The sequence below is a fragment of the Panthera onca genome, chromosome C2 (genome assembly GCF_046562875.1).
Source record: "Panthera onca isolate mPanOnc1 chromosome C2, mPanOnc1 haplotype 2, whole genome shotgun sequence".
Lineage (NCBI taxonomy): Eukaryota > Metazoa > Chordata > Mammalia > Carnivora > Felidae > Panthera > Panthera onca.
Genome location: NC_138347.1, coordinates 114,898,148 through 114,920,977, shown reverse-complemented (window position 1 = coordinate 114,920,977; position 22,830 = coordinate 114,898,148). Strand labels below are relative to the sequence as shown.

Here is a 22,830-nt window from a genome sequence, read left to right as displayed (position 1 = left end):
TATTTCAATTAATTCTACAAAAAATTATTGAGTGCCTAATATTCGCCTATAACTCAAAGGTGGGATTCCAGTCCTCCAGATGTTCATAGGCTAGAGCATAATGTTGAGCACAGAGTAGAAGGTATGGGTAGGGGGAAGTGACAACAGTTCATGTCTCTAGAAGGAGGACAGAGGACTTTAATGGCACAGGGGGGCAAGTAACTCAACCTGGAATGAGAGGAAGGATCAGGGTAAGTTTTTGCAAGAAATGATGACTTAGCAGATCTTGAGTTTGCAGAGGGTAAATGAGAGCAGAATAACGTTCCTGGGAGAGGAACCAGGGCAAATCTTTGGGGACATGAAAAATATGGTCTATTTATGAACCATAGAGTTCGCATTATAAGCTATAGGGGCACCTGGGTGGCTCAGTTGGTTGAGCGTCTGACTTTGGCTCAGGTCATGATCTCATGGTTTGTGGGTTCGAGCCTCACGTCAGGCTCTGCGCTGACAGCCCGGAACCTGGAGCCTGCTTCAGATTCTGTGTCTTCCTCTCTCTCTGCCCCTCCCCCTCCCCTCACGCTCTGTCTATCTCAAAAATAAACATCAAAAAATTTAAAAAATATATAAGCTATAAAGGAAGCAATCACATATTGGTTCTGCCTATTGCTCTTTCTACACATTATGCTCTACATACTGTCCTTAATGGTTATCTAATTTCTCAAAGACTCTGCTCAGTTGGAACATATGTCAGAAGAAATAGCAAGCCAAGTGAAATGATTTCCAGTAGCAAAGTAAAAGACTATACTATCAGGAGGGTTTAATCAGAAAAATCATATGGAAGTCCTGAATTCCTCCCGGTATATATGAATCATCAAGTTATATTAGTCGGATGCTTAGACCTTTTCACTTCCATACCTAGGTTAAGAATTGTAATATAATATATTCTGAGAATAGCACATAATAGGAGATGTTATTGCCACAAATATCTTCCCATATGTGGACAGATTTAACATGAAATTTAGTGCTTGCCAACTGAAAATAAAATTATTAAATTATTTCATGCATAATTTGATTACCTCTGGTTGAGGGGACACAGAAAGGTTAGGTCATGACATGCTTTCCCACATGAAGAGAAATGTGGTTTTCAGACTCAGTGCAGAAGGTCTATCATGTAAGATTTTGTCCTCGGCTAACTCCCTGATGCAGGTATTTCCCCCCCACCTTCTGCTTTACTCTCCATCTTAAACCATCTCTCCTTTTGGGAAGTGTCCCATGAACTAGACTCAGTGTGTTTTTAGCAGTCCGTTCATTCCTCCATGAAGACAAAGGAGCATCATTCTCTACGAATGTTTATGGCACAAATTGACATGTTTTTCAGGAATTCTGTGTGCCAAGTAGAGATAGAAATGCAACGAGACTGAGGAATTGTTGCCTCAACTTAGTTCCTTCCTCCAAAAATTTTTTGAAAATGTTGTTGCCTGGGAATAATTTAAGATTTTTTTGTTCCTTCAAAGCAAGTTTTTAAAACTTGTACTTGTACCACGCACCCCTGTGACAACATGGTGATACCTATACCCCTTCTCAGAGTACTGTTTCTAAATGCATAAGATAAAATACATATGATTACACTGAAAATAGATAATCCACATGTTTATGTTTTGGTCAATATTCAAAAATGTTTCTCTTTTTTTTTGTTTCAAGTTTTTAAATTCTAGTTAATTAACATATAGTGTAATATTAGTTTCAGGAGTAGGATTTAGGGATTCATCACTGACATATGATACCCAGAGCTCATCACAAGTGCCCTCCTTAATGTCCATCACCCATTTAGCCCATCTCCCTGCCTACCTCCCCTCCAGCAACCCTCCGTTCTAGAAATACAATTATCAAAATGGCTTTCTAAACTTCATAATAAAATAATATGTGTCTTTATTAACACATTAAATAAAAAGATCCAGCTGCAGGTCTCATAGCTACCATATTTTGAAGTAGTGATGAGTATAAAGGATATTTCAAGATATTTGCAACAGTCCTAATGTGATAGGAACAAGTCTTTGATTTCTCCTGGTGGCAGATTCACAGGAACAGTTAATAATTATGATTCAGAATCTACATTTATAATTGTGGAGACTACTAGAGGTTCAAGGAATTTTTAAAAAATATTTTTTCTTCAGGGGTGCCTGAGAGGCTCAGTTGGTTAAGCATCTGACTCTTGGTTTCAGCTCAGGTCATGATCTCGTGGTTTGTGAGTTTGAGCCCCACATGAGGCTCCATGCTGAGAGTGCGAGCCTGCTTGGGATTCCCTGTCTCCCTCTCTCTATGCCGGTCCCCCACTCATGCTGTTTCTGTCTCTCTCAAAATAAATAAATACACTTAAAATATTTTTAATCTTTAAAAAAAAAAAACAGTATTTTTTCTTCATCCAAGTGCATGGGCTGCTGAATTCTATCCCTGCACCCAGACAAAGAACACTTATTTAACCCTGGAATCAACACATTGACTCTATTTCTACTGTTAATACAGGGATCATCCTAATAAGACCCATCCCTCCATGAGAAGACAAAGGACATCTTCATTTCCAAGGAGGTGAAGAGGAGGTACAAGAAGGAAGAGAAGGTCTACTATTGCATTGTTCCTTTAAAATACTTCACTGTAGGGGCGCTTGGGTGGCTCAGTCGGTTAAGGGTCCGACTTCGACCCAGGTCATGATCTCATACTCTATGAGTTCAAGCCCCGTATTGGGCTCTGTGCTGACAGCTCAGAGCCTGGAGCCTGCTTCAGATTCTGTGTCCCTCTCTCACTCTGCTGCTCACCTGCTCCTATTCTCTTTCTCTCTCTCTCTCTCTCTCTCTCTCTCTCTCTCTTAAGAATACGTAAGACATTAAAAAAAAATTAAGTTTAAAATGCTTCACTGTAAACTCATTCCACACGTTTTTCCTTTATCCTTTATAATTTCAGAATTCATTTAAGAAATAAAAATAAAAGCTTTAGTCCAGAAACAGCCCAGAAAAACAAAACAACTATGTTCCTTCCAGAGGGCTGGGTCCCAGCCTCATCTCCTGCATGACCTTGATAAAAGTGTCTTAACTTTGATCTTTGGTTCACTCACCATAAAACCGGCACAATAATACCCACCTAGCCACGTTATGGTGATGGTCAAAGGTGACACCATCTCCGAAATGCTTTGTAAGTTCTGATGAGCAGTGCAAACACAATGGAAGGCCACCACACGTTTATGGAGGACACGGTCTCCTGTATATCTTCTTCTCGCTGTTGTACAAGACACTGGGGCCAGAGAAAGGCAAAATCACTGACAGCACATTAAGGAAGTGGTGTCACTGGCCAGAGCCTGGTACAGAGCATGAGAAAAGTAGTTTTGTCCTGCATCTGGAGCGTCTCAGAGCTGCGTTCCCTGCTACTTTGTGACTGTATAAACACTCCCGGCCCCACCAGCCTCTATGAGAACCGGAAAAGCTCCCCCAGGACGCTTTAACCAAATACATATTACCCATCAACCCATAAATAAGAATGAGAGGATGTTAGAAATGGCTTTGCAGGTGCCAACCAATTGCAACTGTAGAGCCACCAGGGAATACAATGGCCCTTCTGTTTTGGAATAAATATTTAAACCTACAAATGTTTGTGGGCGAAATTGTTACATCCCAGGGCACACTTCTTGCTCTTCAGCCTATACTCCACCAAACTCTACAAATACTGAAGCCATATCTCATTTCAAGGGAATGGTTATTATTTTAAGATTTACATGTACCTTTTAGAGAAACACACTGCGGTATCTTGGAATGAAATGAGATTGGCCACTAGTTAATATTTATTGCAGCTGCATGATGAGTGCATGAAGTTTTATCCTACTATTTCTTCTTTGTATATGTTTGAATTTTTCCACCATAAAAATATTTAGAAGCTTTACCTGTCCAAAAGGAAAAACAAAGGTATTCCGTGTTTATGTTAAATGAATGCAAACAGGGGCGCCTGGGTGGTTCAGTCGGCTGACCATCCGACTTTGGCTCAGGTCATGATCTCGCGGTCTGTGAGTTCGAGCCCGTGTCGGGCTCGGTGCTGACAGCTCGGAGACTGGAGCCTGCTTCCGATTCTGTGTCTCCCTCTCTCTCTGCCTATCCCCCACTGGCACTCTCTCTCTCTCTCTCTCAAAAATAGATGGACATTAAAAAAAATTTTTTTAAAGACTAAGATAACTATTTATTTTAAAAATGTATGTGGGTGGTCAACAAGGTGATCGATTTAAGGGCCTTGTGTCAAAAACACATAGTATATATTTGAAGCAGAAATAGGATTCATAATAGAGACACTGTATTACATACTGAATGCTTGAGGGCATCATCATATCTTCAATTCATGAGGCACATATGGTAGCCTCAGTGCAATAAAGATATTTTCAACAAGTTATAAGTGAATCCACAATCTGAGATAATATATCTTTACGTAAATAATTCACCACTTTATCTTACGGTTAAGCCATAGAGCCATTTTGAAAAGAGTTATCTCATAAGAAATATGAGAGTGGTGATTACAGTTTTACAGGGCAACACTGTAAAGTGGCCGTAACCTATTTACACATGATCCTGACGATCAAACTTGAAGAAGTTTTCAAACTAGCCCCCTGGAAATTGTTCCATTTCTATTTTCCTCAGGATCATTAAAACTTCACATTCGGATGAATATTTCACATTTAGGAGTAAACGCTAGAAGCACAAGGAAGTGACTTGGTTTCTTACTTTTTAAGTTATAAAAAAAGGAATATTTCTTCTGTCACTTTTGTAAGTGTCTCTATGAATGTGTATTTGTGAATTTGGTTCCATATTTCCACAAAAACTGGTTTTAAGATTATTTTATCATGCGATACCATAAAAGCAAAAAAAAAAAAAAAAAAAAAAAAGAACACCTGTGATCACGGCAATGGTGACTGCTACCACAAAGACCAGCTCCCTGTGTCATTGGTCCCCCTTCTCTGAGAATGGGGAAAAGTCTCTCTGCACCCAGGGAGCCGATTCATTACAGAAATAAACAAGCTGTGAGACAACCTTTCTTCATCCTGTTCAGGGTCTTCCTGGGGCAAATTGGGTCAAGGGTAGTTGCCCAAGTTTTAACTTCTGTAAGAAAGCCTAATGAGTCAGAAAGAAATCACAACTTCTACATCTTTATCAAATGCTGCCTTGATTCCACTCTGAGTGCTTTGATCCAGTTTATCACATAAAAAGTGTCCAAAGAACAAGTCAGTTTTGCTATGGTCTAAACAGTTTAATCATGTGGGTGTAGCATTCAAGGCTATATTTGCTTGATTCCCTACAGTGACATTTTGCTCAGTGCAAAATAAATAGATAGATAGATAGATAGATAGATAGATAAAAATGAAGAACTTAAAAGTAGACATACTCCTCACTAATAACACCTCCATTTGTGTAGATCTTTCAAGTCCCTTCTAAATTCATAACCAAAATGTTGAGAATATAAATTATTACACTTACTTACCAGCATTGAGCTATTTCATTTGATGCTCAAAACACTATTATGATATAGACAGAGTAGGTATTATTGTTACCATTTTACAACTGGGAAAACTATAACTTTGTGAAGTCACATGACTGACCCAGGATCACAGAAAATTGGCAAGTCTAGAAGCAAACCTATATCTCCTGGATCCTAGCATTTTCTCTCCTGGCATGCCGTGTAGTTTCTAAGATAGCTATGCCTTCAGAAAGTGATTTTCTCCCATGATCCCCAGCTGCCTGGCACCAGCCCTCTGCTCAAGTTCTTGGAGTCATGATTAACTGGAGGGGAACAGGTGGAAGTTTGATCATCTGCCATGTATAAAGACCAGGTCACTTCTTCGGGTGCCTGGGTGACTTAGTCAAGTGTCTGACTTCGGCTCAGGTCATGATAGCACAGTTTGTGAGTTCGAACCCCGGGTCGGGCTCTGTGAGGACAGCTCAGAGCCTAGAGCCTGCTTCTGATTCTGTGTTTCCCTCTCTCTCTGCCATTCCCCCACTTGCACTCTGTCTCTCTCAAAAATAAATAAACATAAAAAAAGAAAGAAAAGGGGCGCCTGGGTGGCTCAGTCGGTTAAGCGTCCGACTTCGGCTCAGGTCACGATCTCACAGTCCATGAGTTTGAGCCCCGCGTCGGGCTCTGTGCTGACAGCTCAGAGCCTGGAGCCTTCTTCGGATTCTGTGTCTCCCCCTCTCTCTGAACCTCCCCCGTTCATGCTCTGTCTCTCTCTGTCTCAAAAATAAATAAACATTAAAAAAAATTAAAAAAAGAAAGAAAGAAAGAAAGAAAGAAAGAAAGAAAGAAAGAAAATAAAGACTAGGTCACTTCTTTTTGGTAAAGGGTTTCCAGGCTCACCTTTGTCAGGCATTCTAAAACAGAAAGAAAAACAAATCCACCTCTAAAGCAAATGGAAAAATAAACACTAAAGTCAGTATTTTGGGTCCCCACTGAAAGTGTCATTCTAAAGATAATTAGTTATTATTTTTAGAAAGAGATATTAAAACTTCAGCCCTCTGTACCAAAATTATGGCTTCATCCATTAGGGACGCTGATGCAGAAGCAAAGTAGAAACTATCCAAAGTCTATAGTTCCTATATGAGTAGGTAATGCGTGAATAAATAATCAGTTCCCATCATACAACTCAGTGTTTAGCCAATTCCAAACATACTGCTGCCAACAATTTTAAGTCAACACTGATATCTAAAATAAACACAGGGTGACTAACACACACTGGTACTCTAACGAAAAAATATTGTGAAATAGCTCCTTGCCAAGAGAAGTTCTTGGGCTCTTTCTCTGGGTAACTGTTTATTAGTCATAAGGGTATGAAGTTCCCTAAACACTTTTTTAATTCATTCATTCAACAAACTTTTTGTTTTTTGAGCACTTTTTCCCAAGAACCATGAAGGGTATGAGATCTTACCCTACTTTCAAGCTAACAAGTTAACTTTGACACAGTTTGAAAGCTGGGAGGAGTCGTGAAACTCCTAGGTCAGAGACAAAGGACTGCCTTACTTAGAGCAGGAGCAGTACTCAGTGTCTGCGTTTGAGAGCATTGCTAAGCTTAGAGAAATCAGGTCTTTTGTCCTGAACAGTTAGCACACCTGCTTAATGCTGTTGAGGGAGACGCTCCCGAGAATGCCTCTATTCAAAAGATGTGCAGAAATGCGAGAAATCCACGGAGAATCGTTTTCTGACACTTACCTCTCCAGACACTTGATAGACGCTAAAGCTATGAACATGAGAAGAAAGAACATGCTATCTTGTTCCTGATAAGCCTATTATTGCTAATAAATTCACCCATAAAATTGAACCATCAAATTCTGCTCATAGAAAATGTGGGAAGTATAGTTTGTTCGGTGTCCCTCCTTAACTTGATTTTTATAATCGAGAAAAGTGATGGAGGATCCACCACCCAGAAATCCTGCTCTTCGGTTCCCAACTTGTTTGCTGGTCATGACGAAGTCCTGAATGCCACCAAAATGGAACTAAAACATTGTGTTTGCATTAGAACATAATATTTCAGCATTTCCATCCAAAGCATCCAGTCTGTAGCATAATGACTCAAATGACAATAAAGGTAAAGGTCATTGGCAGGGGAAGTAGATAACGATGTTTAATGAAAGAAGTGAAAGCTGATAGAAAAATATTATGAGGGAAACCTGTCTTAATTATACTGGTAGGACTTTGTTATAAAAGAAATTAGAGTCAAGCCACACCAAAATAGTTGGCTCTAGCAAATAAATCAGCCACAAATGACCTTTAAAATAGAATTTAGAGGCAAGTTTTTCTATGGGGAGTTGAGAATTACCACCAGAATGTATTAAAAAGAGAAGGTTTAAAGTTCTGCTGAAAATATACAGCTTGAGCCGCTGAAAAAGACACATTTTATCCAAATTGTTTCAATTTTCATTGATTCTTTATAATGGCATTTCTCATTAAGATGATCCAGCTCCCTTTATTCTGACTTTGTTTTTATGAAGCATTTTTTCATAGTTATTTGACTTCCGGTAGACTTCCCTACAAATAAGAGAAAATATCTTCCTGAGAACATTGAAATTCCAGACCTCTTAATAGCTCTATTTTTTTCCACCTCAAATTAGTTAATTGGAAACCTGTTTTATCAATCAAGCCCTTATAAGTTTAGTTAATACAAGCCAGTTCCATCAGACTCTGATTTCCCCTGAGCAACATGAAAATAACTAAGGGAGTTTTTGAAAATTCAAACATACCATCGAGAAATACTTATGCTCATCAGTGGGCTCATCCTGGGACACTGATGAATATATGTATTCTGGAAAACTCTGAATGGTTAACCAAATGATTTTCTCCCTTTGACATCTTTTCAATGTAATAATCATTCTATTTGTACTTTTTCCTTGATTTTTCCATAAAAGTTAAAATTTAAGAACTTGTTGAGCATCTTCTGTAGTCTTTAGTACACAGCACCATTTTCTACACTTCAGTATTGCCTATCAGCTAATATTATTTTCTTAGACTGTCTACAACAATGACAATCTCCAAATCATTTTATATAGTTATATCTGTAATTCTTTGATCTTATAACTATTTCCTCTAAGATATAATATATAATATACAGTATATTATATATATAATATATGTATATGTGTGTGTTTGATTTTGAGACATAGTAGAAAAATATTGGATAAAAAAGGCCTAAATGCATGGAAACACAATGTAGTTTAGATGACTTAGGTCCATTTCATTATAATGGTGCAATTATCCTGCAAATAGTTTATCATTCCAAAATATGTTAACACTTAAGAAATTACAGGAAATTGTTCAATTTCCCAGGGTCTCAAACAATTTTTCTATGAGTATTGCCTCTAATGTACTTTGATTGTGGGTAAAGGACTGTGAGGGAGTCATCTTATCACCATATTTAGATGTACCCAATGTTCTGAATTTCTTAGGGAACAGAGATTATAAAAATCATGAAATTCTGGGTGTGCCTGGTGGCTCAGTCAGTTGAGTGTCCAACTCTTGGTTTTGGCTCAGGTCATAATGTCATGGTTCAGGAGATCAAGTCCCGCATTGGGCTCCATACTCACAGCTCGGAGGCTGTTTGAGATTCTCTCTCTCTCTCTCTCTCTCTCTCTCTCTGTCAAAATAAATAAATAAACTTAAAAAAAAAATCATGAGGGGCACCTGGGTGGCTCAGTCAGTTAAGCATCCAACTTTAGCTCAGGTCATGATCCTATGGTACATGGGTTCCAGCCCCGTGTCAGGCCCTGTGCTGACAGCTCAGAGCCTGGAGTCTGCTTCGGATTCTATGTCTCCTCTCTCTCTGCCCCTCCCCCACTCATCCTCTCTCTCAGTCTCTCAGAAATAAACAAAAAAATTTTTTTAATGATGAAATTTAATCACTACAAAAAAAACAGTAATAAATATCAGTTGTAGTATCTACTGACTGTGTCTGAAGGAGTTACTCTGCTCTATGTAATGGGTGTGAGGTGGGGTTCAGTGTGAAGGGATAAGAGGCCCTGATGAGACACATCCATGAGACCCCACCTAGCCAACTCCTATGCTCATTCATAGCAAATTTTTCAGAGTAAAAGTTCCTTGGATGTGTAAGGAGGAAAGAAGAAAAAATATATCAGAGTCAAATTTGTTTCTCTATTCTTTGCTCTTGGGTCCTCATCAGTTAGCAAGTGTGTGCATTTTCCCAGTTGTCAGTATCCTGAGTAATGAGAAAGGTAGATGGCAGACCACTCAGAGGAATTGAAAAGCCATAAGCCAATCCATTTAAGCAAAGAGAGCTGTGGGCATTTCATTTGGAGGCAGATGAGATTGCAAGGTAGGGGTATCTACACCCAAATGGAATTTCTAAAAGTTGCACTTTCTAGGACAAAAGTTGCACATCTTAAAAAGGTTTAATGTCTCTAAGGAATTACTTTGACATTACATTAGCGACGGTTATGATGAGATGAGACCGGAAGGAGCGTGAAAGCAGGAGCCTGGGATCACGGAAAAGAGTGGCACCTTTCTGTGCTCTATCTGTTTGCTCCCCAACAACCAGTATCAGGCCTTGCTTTCCAGCCAGGGCCCATCCCCAGGTTTGTAGCCTCTCAAGTCAGGTGCTCTGTTTATTACCTTGAGCAAGAACTCAAGGGATGGAAACACACAAACCAAAAAAAGCACGTCTACCTGGTAAAGACTTTTTGCTACCACTCTCTATCTTGACTCAGTTACTTAACTTGGTTTTCTCACCTGTAAAATGGAAATTTTAACACCAACTTCACAGATCGTTATAAAAACTAAATAAGATAAGGTTTGTGTCTTGGTTTGGGTCCCCAGAAAAGACCTGAGTCACAGGTTTGGATGCAAGTTGTTTATTTGGAAGGTGAAGGGAATACTCAAGGAGGAGGGGAGAAAAGCTAGAAAAGACAGCAGCCCCTGAAATGTGTGTCCGGAAGCAGGTGCTGCTGGGTGCTGCTGGAGCTTAGGATGTCTCCAATAATTCTGTGAAAAAAGGGAAACAAGTCAAACTGGCTCTATGGCACAGGGTGAATCCTACAGAGATTCATGGAGCTGGAATTTTCTCTTTTAAATCGGTTGTCATGTGGGTCCCATAGCTCAGGGTTTTGCCTCTATATTTTATTTAACTACAAGCTACCTAAAACAAGTATGGCAAATAGTATAAGCTAAGATGTCAGTTCTGATGTGTTATTGACATAATGGATTATTGACCAGAAGGGAGCAGAGCAAGACTCATGCTTTTTGTCAGCCATCCCTAACCTGGCTGGCATCCATACTCTGGGTATTCATTTACCCAGACCCAGCAGACCTTCATCCTTGTAATGATCTCCCTTCCTGTGAGGACTTTAAAACAATAATTTAGATATCTTTTAAAATAATACAGCTGGAATATCATGATTAGTTCATAATAAGAGAAAGTAAATTAATTAAAACCACTGGCTCACTTTTTTACATACAGATTGGCAGGTGTTAAAAAGCACGCACGAGCAAATGTACGTTGAGGTATCTTCATCACAAAAACATCAGTAATAGCAAAGATTGGAAGTGACCTAAACACCCATGGCTGGGGAAAAGGTTATATAAATTATAGTACATTCAGACAATGGAACACTAAGTAACGGCAAAGAGTCTAGGTAGTGATATATAGGGGAAATTTTCATGATAAGTTGTTAATAAAGGTGCAAAATGATTTACTATGCTAGCATCTGTATAAAAAAGAGAAGGAAGTATATACACACAAAATATATTATGTCTATTTATTCACAAAAAGGATATATTTAAATTAAAAAATGTGTTAACAGAGGTGCCTATGGGAGGAAAAAATTGGAGGGCAGGGAGACGTGAGTGGAAGAGATATTTACTCTCCCACTCACTACTTTTTCACTTTTTTTAAACCATGTTCATGTATATTTTTAAATGAAGAAAATTAACCATTTTCTTATTCTAATTGTTCTCTGTCCTACTTCCTTTTCTTCATTAATCTTAATGAGAAAGGAAGGAAAGAAGGAAGGAAGGGAAGGAAGGAGGGAGGGAGGATCACTCTTACTCCCACCACACAGGGAAAGCCAACATTAAATTTCTGGGTTAATATTTTGGCATATTGACATTACCATTCAGTCTTTTTTCTCCACATAAATATTTCTCTGCCTTTTTAAATTAAGAAAAAAAGACTTCATGTTGCACATATGCTTGTATCTCCTGCTTTGTTCTCTTAATATATCAGTTTTTTGTGTCATTGAATATTTTTCTACAATATGATGTTTTAATGCTATATTGTACTCCAGAGCATGGATCTCCTATAAATTATCCAATTGCTCCCTTGGATACCTAGGCAGGCAGAGCGATTGCTGAGAGCTGAAACCGTATGGACTATAATAATGAAACTGATTTTTGTGTGTGACTTGAGGTAGGAGTTTCTTTCCCTTGTAGTCAACTTCATTCATGGAGAGTTAACACAGCTCTCTCTACTTTCTCACAACAAGTGTACCTCCCTTAGCTGAAATCACACATGGAATATTTTATTTGTAAAGAAGCCTTTTGCAGAAGGAATGCGTACCTGGAAAACAGTGCGGGGCATTAAAACTATTTTGCAAATGATTTACTCACAATTATGACATCAATTGGACCGAGGTTATCTTTTTAAATGTTAAATTGAAGAGGTTATCTTTTTAAATGTTAAAATATAGGAACATGTTCCTCTGATTTTACAGAAGGCATAATAAAGTTAGAGTAAATTTTTCCAGAAACCAGAACATTTGCAGGGCAGAAATGCTGGGAGAAATAGAGCGCGTTTATCAAATAATGCAAATAAGGTTAGCTGTGGTTTTCAGCGTATGAAAACAACACGACAAATTCTTGTGTTTAACAAAGGCACTTCAGCCATTTGTTCACAAACCACAATTCCATACAAGGCCAGGTTTATGAAGGTATAAATGGAAAGGAAGTCGATAGACATAAATTCCCTCTTTTCTACAGCATCTAAACCCCACACACTTGAAGGAACGCTAAGGTCCTCAGAACCATCTCAGCAAGTGGGACTTGAGCAGATCAGACCCTGTCCTTTTGTTTGCAGACTTGAAAGGTTGAGGAGGTGCCTCTCCAGCGAGCACAGTGATGCCCTTGGGGCTAACTTGCCAATCCATAATAGAAATCATTATGAAAATAAGACATTTTTAGAAACTTGATATCGCAATCAACATTTTCATATATGTTAAACTTGACCCAACTGGTTGTAGATCTTTTGATGTGTTTTGCACCTTAATGTATGTTATACATTCAATAAATATTTATTCAGTGTTTGGTGCCAGACACCCTTTCAGCTCTGGGGTTATGAAGATGAAAAGAGCATGGACTTACATTCTCAGGGCAGGAGCTGTCAGTAAAATAAATAAGCCAACAAAAAAGCTAACTACAACCAAAAGCAACGAGTGCTATGAAAGAGACAAATATGAGCTGAGGTTTAGAAAAACCAAGGGACACCTCCTCTAGGAAGGCAGCCAGGGAGGAATGCTCCAGAGAGGTGATGCTTCAGCTGAGATCATCCCCGGAACACACGGGGGAGCCAAGCTTGGGATCATGGGAGGAAGGACAAACCAAGGAGAGAGTGCAGCCTCCAAGGGCTCTGAGGACAGATAAGACTTGGTATATCTGAAGAATAGAAAGAAGACAAGCACGGCAGAGCGTGCTGATGTAGGAGGAGAAAAAGATGAGGCTGAAGACTCAGGGGCAGGGGCTCCTACACAAGATCTTGTGGGCCATAAATCGGGATTTTTTTTTTCAGGGTGTGATAGTGATAAAGTAATAATGCTTTACTAAAGGTCCTGTGCCAGAAGTTAAATAAACTCACAAGTCGGTGAATTGTTTTACTTTAAGAATAATGATATGAGAGGGTTTATTTTAATGACAACTCAGGAAGATGACAGTGTCACGTAGCCAAATCTAATGAGAAAAAAATGGGTCAGGCTAGGGTGATCGCACGTACCAGTTTGCTCAGAAGAGTCCCAGGTTGCATCTATATTCTCAGCATTACTTTGGTGTAGCATTTGTCTCAAGTACTTCATTTTTCAGTGAAGTGTTTTTATTAGTAGTTTTGTTAAAATGAGCCAGAATGGGTTGGGCAGACGGCCACTTTATACATCCAGCTTCTGCCATAGTCTCAGTGAGTAGCATATGAGATGCTTGGGTGATGTTGAATTTTCACTCTAATGTATGGGAAGATCTGAAAAAAATCAGCAATGACCCATTTCTTTTTTCCCAGCTCTTCCCAGAAGCAAGGGAGCTGATGTTTCCTTGTCAGGGCCACCGTGCAGGGCTCCCGCTGATAAAATGAAGTGTAGCAGTCATGAGCTGCTAGGGACAAATAATCCCTTCCAGTCTCAGGTGGTGGTGGGAGAAATGTTCTGCTTGCTGACCCTGCCAACCACCTGGTGTATCAGCTTGTGACATTCTGTGTCGATGTACAAAGTCACCAAGTCATCGACTCACCAGATTAATGGGAAACATGTCAAATTATGGGTTAGGTATGTACAGATTACGTCCAGGAAACAGAACGTGAGCAGTCCTGCCTAGAACTCATTGTGTAATGTGAATGCTGTGGTGCCTTGGCCAATTCCTGAATGGTGTAAAGCCACGACTGCTTATTTTATTGTTTGACAATGCTTTTTTATTTTTCAATAGATGCTTTCAATAGCAATGACCTCAAGGAAATGAGTTGAATGGAAACCTAAGTACAAAATTTCTATTGCACAAGAAAGTTAGTTAAGAAATTAAATCTTGCACAAAATGTAAACATCTACCATCACTTATGGGACCATAGTGATATCACTAACCACTCGAAAGTACGGAGATACAAGTCTCCTGGAAAATCATCAGATTCGACCTCAAATGTTAATAATTTAAGAAGATTGGAACTGATGACAATAGTTGAGCGGGTGGAGCTTCAGTAAGTCTATCTACACAACCCCTTTTGAAGCATGTCTTTGGATTTAGAGCAAATCATCACTGTCTTATTTTAATTTTGTTCTTCTTTAGTTCCAAGTTTGCTCATGTACATACACTTGTAAAGTGAGAGCTGAAAATTACTCCATTAGTATACAAAGAATTTGCCAAACTATGAAATGATGCCAATTTTATATCAATGTCATCAGGTGATTGGCATAAAAATACAGCTAACTCTAATAGTTGAACATTTTCATTCCATTTTTCCTGCGATCAAAGTGAAACTTTTAGCATTTTATTTTGTTGAAAATAAAACATCCTTCAGAATGGCTAACATTAACAACTCAGGCAACAACAGATGTTGACAAGGATGCAGAGAAAGAGAATCTCTTTTGCACTGCTGGTGGGAATGCAAGCTGGTGTAGCCACTCTGGAAAACAGTATGGAGGTTCCTCAAAAAATTAAAAATAGAACTACCCTATGACCCAACAATTGCACTACTGGGTATTTATCCGTGGAATACAGGTGTGCTGTTTCGAATGGACACATGCACCCCAATGTTTATAGCAGCACTATCATCAATAGCCAAAGTATGGAAAGAGCCCAAATGTCCATCGATGGATGAATGGATAAAGAAGATGTAGTATATATATATATATATATATATATATATATATATATATATATATACACAATGGAGTATTACGCGGCAGTCAAAAAGAACGAAATCTTGCCATTTGCAACTACGTGGATGGAACTAGAGGGTACTATGCTAAGTGAAATTAGTCAGTCAGAGAAGGACAAATAGCATATGACTTCACTCATATGAGGACTTAAAGACACAAAACAGATGAACACAAGGGAAGGGAAACAAGAATAATATAAAAACAGGGAAGGGGACAAAACATAAGAGACTCTTAAATATGGAGAAGAAACAGGGTTACTGGAGCGGTTGTGGGAGGGGGGCATGGGCTAAATGGATAAGGGGCATTAAGGAATCTACTCCTGAAATTGTTGTTGCACTATATGCTAACTTAGATGTAAATGAAAAAAAGAAAAGAAAAGAAAGTAAAACATCCTCAATTATTGTGAATGCTCTTATAAATTCAGTTCCAGAGTTCAACACGAAGGATTATATTATTGCTTTTTGCAGCCACAATATGCTTACAAATTTTGGTGGTATATGGACTTGTGGAAAAAAAACAATGCACTTACTAAATTGAAACTATGAGGCAGAAATGTCCTGAAATTGATTGCCATGCACATGATTCATAAATGCATTCAAACAAGCTGTGATATTCTACCGATTGTATCAGAAACTATTATCAACATTTACAAATATTTTTACAAATACACAGATAAAATTACTGAACTACATAATTTTCATGAAGACAAGGATGTTGAAGCAAGAAAATACTTTAGTCTGGCAGTCTGTGAATTTACTCTTTGTGTCCGATATTAATTAGATTTTAGAAACAGTGGAGTCTAACAAGTGCCCTATAATAGCATTGAACATTTTTTGTAAGTGTATCCTTTAAATTTTGGTTGCATTTTGTTCAAAATCAGTTGCAAATCTCTAATGAAAGTGATGAATGGAGCACTCCCAAACTTCAGCTTTTACATTCTAGCAAACTGCAATCATTGAAAATAAAGCTTGCAAACAGGAAGATAATGAAAATAAGCCATACAAAAACAAGGGAAGAACTGAACAAAACAAAGAAGGAAACTTTAAATGGTTTACAAGATTTAATTTTAAAATTCCATAGCTATACTTTGGACTATTTGACTTAACATGAAGAAATATTTGGTGGACCTTTTATTTTTAATTGCCTGAATTTGTATTCTGTACTACAATAGAATGAAATGGAAAATGTCCATATTTCTGCAGCACCTATATTCGTTAAACCACTTCTGAATAAAACTACCTTATAAGTTCAATATTATAATAAAACTAATTTGCAACTCAAAAAATTTTTAAACTGTATAGCTTTAATTATTTTTAACAATCTCTTTTATTCTTTTTTGCTTTCCTCATTCATTCTTAAAAATGTCCCAGACTGGAGTGCCTAGGTGGCTCAGTAGGTTAAGGGTCTGACTTCAGCTTAGGTCATGATCTCCCTGTTTGTGGGTTCAAGCCCCTTGTCAGATTCTCTGCACTGAAAGCATGGAGCCTGCTTCAGATCCTGTCTCCCTCACTCTCTGCCCCCCTCCCCGCTTGCATTCTCTCTCTCTTTCTCTTTCTCTCTCTCTCCATCTCTCTCAAAAATAAACTAAAAAAAATGTCCCAGGGCGCCTGGGTAGCTTAGTTGGTTAAGCATCCAACTTCAGCTCAGGTCATGATCTTGAGGTTAGTGAGTTCGAGACCCGCATCAGGCTCTGTGCTGACAGCTCACAGCCTGGAGCCTGCTTCAGATTCTGTGTCTCCGTCCCTCTCTGCTTCTCCCCCTCTCATGTTCTGTCTCTCTGCCTCTCTCAAGAATAAATACACATTAAAAAAAAATTTTTTTTTTAATGTCCCAGTCTGTATGATAAATAAGATAATCACCCTAGTCAGGGCAGTGTCTCCTGGCAGGAATGAGTCTAAAGTGCAGGGACTGAAATTTCTGGGTTACCAAGCCAGCTGGGAGCCCGTCCATGGAAGTCAGGCCTCAGGAGCACAAATGCTCAGCTCCTACCTGGTCTCAGGCTTTCTGCATTTAAAGCATCCTTCTACTAAAGCTTCCCTCGGTGCATGGTCTATCACAAAGAGGAGGTCAAGAAATACTGGTCAACCTTTGTCTCTGCAAGGTTGGACTGTAAATCTACAGTAGATATAGGTCACATACCCTTGAGTCTCATTAATTAAAGAGCAGGTGGTAGGCAGAGCTGTGTTCCAGTATCAGATCTCCATGCAAGTAAAGAGAACGAAAGAAAGTATGCCAATGAAAAGCACGTAGGAATCCCACGAAAATCCAATTTTGAAAACATGAGCAAAAAAGGATTTTGAAAAAAGGCCAAATATAAGAAAAAAAAAAATTAATCACGGGAGCGCATTGCTGATCCTTGCTGAGAGCTTCTGACCTGAGTTTGGAAGCAATTAAGGACAGTGAGGAAAACATAATTTCCCTCTTAAGCCATTTCATTTATTCAGAATGTCTCGCCCCACAAATCACACATGACTCCAATGTTTTCTCCACTCCAAGAAGTCAGAAAGTCTTCCACAGAGTGGAATTGTACGTCCTGCTCTGCCCTGAAATAGTAGAGTTCAAAGGTTCTTTCCGCTTCGCATTTCTCACGGTTTCTGTCTCTCAGATAGATGAGTCATGATTCTTATGAAGGAAAACAGAAATTAGCTAAAGTAAAATATTCAGGGAAGTCAGATAAATCACGTCTAAATCCTATTTTTAAAGAAAAGGAAAGATCCAATACACCCTTAATCAAGTCATGTCTACAAAATTATTCCAACTTCCTTTAAAATATGACTTCAGAGACATTATTTTTCCACACTTTCCATAACATGGTCCAAACAATTTCTGCACCTTTGTGTCCTCCTCTTGTGTGTGTGTTTATTTATGTTTGAGAGAGAGAGAGAGAGAGAGAGAGAGAGAGCGCGCCATGGGGGAGGGGCAGAGAGCAAGAGAGGGGGAATGAGAGGATCCCAAGCAGGCTCCATGCTGACAGCAGACGGGCTCAAATTCATGAACTGTGAGATCATGACCTGAGATGGAGTCGCTGAAGTGGGATCTGAACCGACTGAGTCACCCAGGCACCCCGTGTCCTCCTAACTCTTAATCATGAACTTTCACTGTTGTCATCTGGCCTCCTCACGGTTTGTCCTCACTTAGGCCATACTTCTCTCTCCCTGACTGGAAGCCCTGCTCCTGACAATTTCGATTCCACCTCACTACTACCCTTTCTGCAAGTATCAACTCCGATCTTTTCCACCACAAAGTCTTCTCAGCCTACTCCTGCTCAGAGGGATTTTTCATTTTGGGAAATTTATGCCACTTTTTAACTTCACTTCTGGTGAAGTCTGGCAGTCCTATTTCCTTACACCATCTATGTCATTTCTTAGGGTGGTTTGTGAAGACAGAATAAGATGACACAGACACCCATGACAGGCCATGGTAATTATCAGTGTTTGCCTTTGCACTGGGGAGAGACTGATACCGTGGAGGGACAGAGTAATATTTTTTTTTTAATTTTTTAATGTTTATTTATTTTTGAGACAGAAAGAGACAGAGCATGAATGGGGGAGGGTCAGAGAGAGAGACACACAGAATCCGAAACAGGCTCCAGGCTCTGAGCTGTCAGCACAGAGCCCGATGCGGGGCTTGAACTCACGGACCGCGAGATCATGACCTGAGCCGAAGTCGGCCGCTTAACCAACTGAGCCACCCAGGCGCCCCGGGACAGAGTAATATTGTGGAGAGAGTTTTTTCAGTCTGTCAGCATTGGATTCTAATATCATTTTACTTCCTGAGCTTGTAAAATAGGGATAGTAATTCCTGTCTCCTACAGTTGTGTGAAGACCAATGAAGAGAATGGGGGCAGAATTTCTGCGGGCCCTCATTCACTCAGGTGGTTTTTCCCCCTTACTGCCTCAGTGGTTATTCATTCATCCACTCACTCCCTAAGTATTTGTTGAGGGCTTGGGATGCAACTGTGAATGAGGCATAAACAGTTTCCTCTCCCTTGACCTGACAGTGGCAGTGCTATAAAGAAGACACTTGTGATGCCCTTAGGAAGGGCATCTGATCCAGACTTGGGAGGTCAGGAAAGCCACGAGCTGAGGGAGGAAAGGAAAGCTGTGTGTCCCAGGTAGAGGCACTTTTATATTATTTAATTTTTATACTTGCATTGTTTATCTTCTGCAAGTTTAACAATCAGCTCTTGTGAGCCTGTACAAGTCAGCTCTCGGATGCTGCTGCTTCTATGGGAAGAGGTCACCTGAGGCTGATAGAACATCCCAGAATATTCCCTATAGAGGCATGTTAAGCATGTTACTGATTTCCAATAAAAGGCTATCAGCATTTAGCTAACAAACAAGCACTTGCTGACTTCGCTCTGAATAAAGAGAAACGGCTAATTCTTGTTGACCACAGTTCAAATCTCAACACCAAAAAGTTTTTAAAATCAGAGAGAGGTGTCCTAATGACCCGGTCAGCTCAAACATTCTAACAATTTATGACGCTGTGCTCCAACTCCTGTGTATGCATCTTGGCCTCTCTGAGTCTCCATTCCATCATCTATAAAATGAGGAGAAAGAATGACTTATGAGATGGTTCTGAGGAAATAAAATTACAGTGCTCAGTGGTTCTGAGGAAATAAAATTACTGTTTGTCAGAAACAACCCAGTGTCCATCAGCAGATGAAGGGATAGACAAATCCTAGCTTATGATATCATGGCACATACAGTGACAAAAAAATGAACTCTTGGGGCGCCTGGGTGGCTCAGTTGGTTAAGCATCCAACTTCAGCTCAGGTCATGATCTCGCAGCTAGGGAGTTTGAGCCCCGTGCCGGGCTCTCAGAGCCTGGAGCCGGCCTCAGATCCTATGTCTCCCGCTCTCTCTCTCTCTCTCTCTCTCTCTCTGCCCCTCCCCCACTCACACACTGTCTCTCTCTCTCTCTCTCTCTCTCTCTCAAAAATAAATAAACATTAAAAAATTTAAAAAAAAAAAGAAATGAACTCTTGATATATGCAACATGGAGAAACCTCAAAATCATTATACTGAGTTAAGGAAGCCAGATTAAAAAGCGCCTATACCATGTGAAACATTTTTACAAAATTCTAGAAAATGCAAACTAATAAACTAACGGAACACAGATTCCTGGTGAGGGATGTAGGAGAAGGATTACAAAGGAACAAGGAGATCTGTTTGGAAATGGAAATGTTTGTAGTCTCAGTTGTGGTAGTGGTTCCGTGGATGTATACATGTGCCAAGACTTATCAGATTGCCTTTAAAATACAGGTAGCTTATGATATGTGGGTTATATACCAATATGCTATTAAAAATAGACCAGATCAAGAAGCAGTGTTTGGCTCCATGATTCTGAATCACAGTGAATCTCAACACTTAAGAGGACGCTAACAGTTATGAATCAGTTTTCCTTAGCCATGCTTTCCCACTGTGAAGGGAATGGAGTTTTCAAACAGCGCAGGCCCTTATCACGTCTCATGAGATCAATTCTCATGATGGGGGATCATAAGCTATTATGTGTCAAATACTCAGCTACTGTGAGAAGCTCGTAGTAGGTGTTCATTGTCTTAATTTCATGGCTAAACATCCTGCGAACCCTTCCCTTCTCATGGCTCTCCCCACCTTTTACACAAGTTGAGCAGATACTTGTGCAATCTGCTGTTTTCTTTTTTTTTTTTTTTTTTTTTTTTTTTAATTTTTTTTTTTTGCAATCTGCTGTTTTCTAAAGTCACAGACCTAGTTTCCGGGAAAGTAAAACAAAAAACCATACATGACTAAGCTAAGTGACAGAATTGGCTGGGGTCGGTGTTTCTAATGATCCATGCCACTCAATTATTTATATGCATATATTATATATTAATTATGGTTGTCTGAACAGGCAGGCAGCCCCATGGGAGCAGAGCAGAACCTGGGGGCAATTACACACTTGGAAGTCAGTGGGCCTGATAAGTCCACACATCCATTCTGACTTTATAGGACTCCTGCCAGTTGTGGAGTTCAGGGGCTGGGGCCAAGTTCAGAAAGGCAGAGTTGGAATAGTTAAGTCAGGGACCCAACCAACTGGGCCCGAGGGCTGAGTTTCAGAGTGGTGCTTGCTCCTGAGGAGGATGGCTGTGGTGAGCCTCTCATCAGAGTGAGAGAGAGAGACTCTCTGATGACCATTTCCAATGACACTCGGTGGCACATCGACTATGGATAAGATTAAGCCTAGCCCAGTTGTCAGGCTGGGGATGAATTAAGGCCTGAAGTATGATAGTAGTGGCAGGGATGGAGAGAATATCTGTAGGGAATATTGGTATGAAATGGGGAAGGAGAGGGAGGAGCATAAAGAAATTTCCCCTTCTCTGCTGAGAAGCAAATGGGGAGGTTGATAGACATACGAACTTCCCAGCCACACCCCCGGAGATTCTGATGTAGTAAGTCTGGAGTGGGACCCAGGAATCTGTGTATGTCATTCTTCATACAGGAAGATGACTTCTAAGTCTTTGGCTTGGGGTATTGGATAGAAGGAGTGTAATTCAGTTTTAGCTGATAAGGTTGAAATGCCTTTGGAACAATACAGTAACGGTGACTGAATCTTTTGGGCCTTCACACCAGTGCTTTATAGGTACCGTTTAATTTAATCCACACGACATCCTCATGAGGGAATTACTATTATCAGGCCCATTTTGTAAATGAGTAAACTGAGTTATAGAGACATTAAATCATTTGCCATTATTTACACAGATAGTAAAGGACAGATCTGGGTTTTAAACCCAGGCACACCTAACTCCAAACCCTTTGTTCTTTGTTCTAGTGGCTGCTGAGTCCATTTATACCCAAGCAGCAAGTAGCGCCTGAGCTGAATCACAGGTCGGGCTGGAGACAATGATTTGCAATGAAAATTTGTTTTAGATTGCCCAAGGAGGGCCTGCGGAGAGAGGAGAGTATTTGGCTAAAGATGGAGCTGTGTTCCTGTTTTCAGAGATGGGCAGTGGATGAAAAGGCCTTGAGAACCAGAGATGTTCAAGGAGAACCTGGAGAGATGGGAGTTTTATACACTAAGCAAGTTGAGTTGCCAGAGAAGTAAATTTAAACACAGCAGAGAGCTCCAGTAGACAAGTTATCCACTGAACACGGCCAAAGAGGGGTAATTTTTGACCCTGCCTAGGAAGGTGGGGGAGAGGCTCCGGCCATGTCTCTGCAGATTGAGGACCAAGAAAGAGATGAGGAAGTGAAGACAGCGAAGGAAGGCCAGTTTTCCAAGAGGCTTGGCTATGACGAAAAACCCTGGACAGATCTGCACAAGATGTTACTTGTGTCCGTCTCTGAGTAGCAGGATTATAGGTAACTTTCATTTTCTGACTTCATTTTTTTTTTCTTTCTCAGGCTGCATCGTTTTAACTGAGAGGAGCAGGGCTCCAGGAGGGGCAAGTTGCAGGGAACAGGTTTGCCTGGATGTGAGGAGAAAAACGTCGGCCCCGCCCTTACCTAGGAACAGACAAACTACAGGAACTTTCTGAAAAGAACATGCAGCATTTAAAAAAAAAAAAAAAAAAATCGGGGCACGCCTGGGTGGCTCTGTCGGTTGAGCGACCGACTTCAGCTCAGGTCATGATCTTATGGTCTGTGATTTCGAGCCCCATGTTGGGCTCTGTGCTAACAGCTCAGTGCAGAGCCTGCTTCAGATTCTGTGTCTCCCTTACTCTCTGCCCCTTGCCCATTCA

General features: G+C 40.0%; 1 long non-coding RNA gene across 1 annotated transcript in view; it reads right to left on the bottom strand.

Annotated features, from left to right (window-relative positions):
• The window catches only part of LOC132683219 (uncharacterized), a 108,331-nt gene that overhangs the window by 5,243 nt on the left and 80,258 nt on the right, over positions 1–22,830 (bottom strand). Inside the window, exon 2 of the long non-coding RNA XR_009612107.3 lies at positions 3,115–3,264. This is a non-coding gene — a long non-coding RNA (uncharacterized LOC132683219). The remainder of the gene's footprint in view (positions 1–3,114; positions 3,265–22,830) is intronic.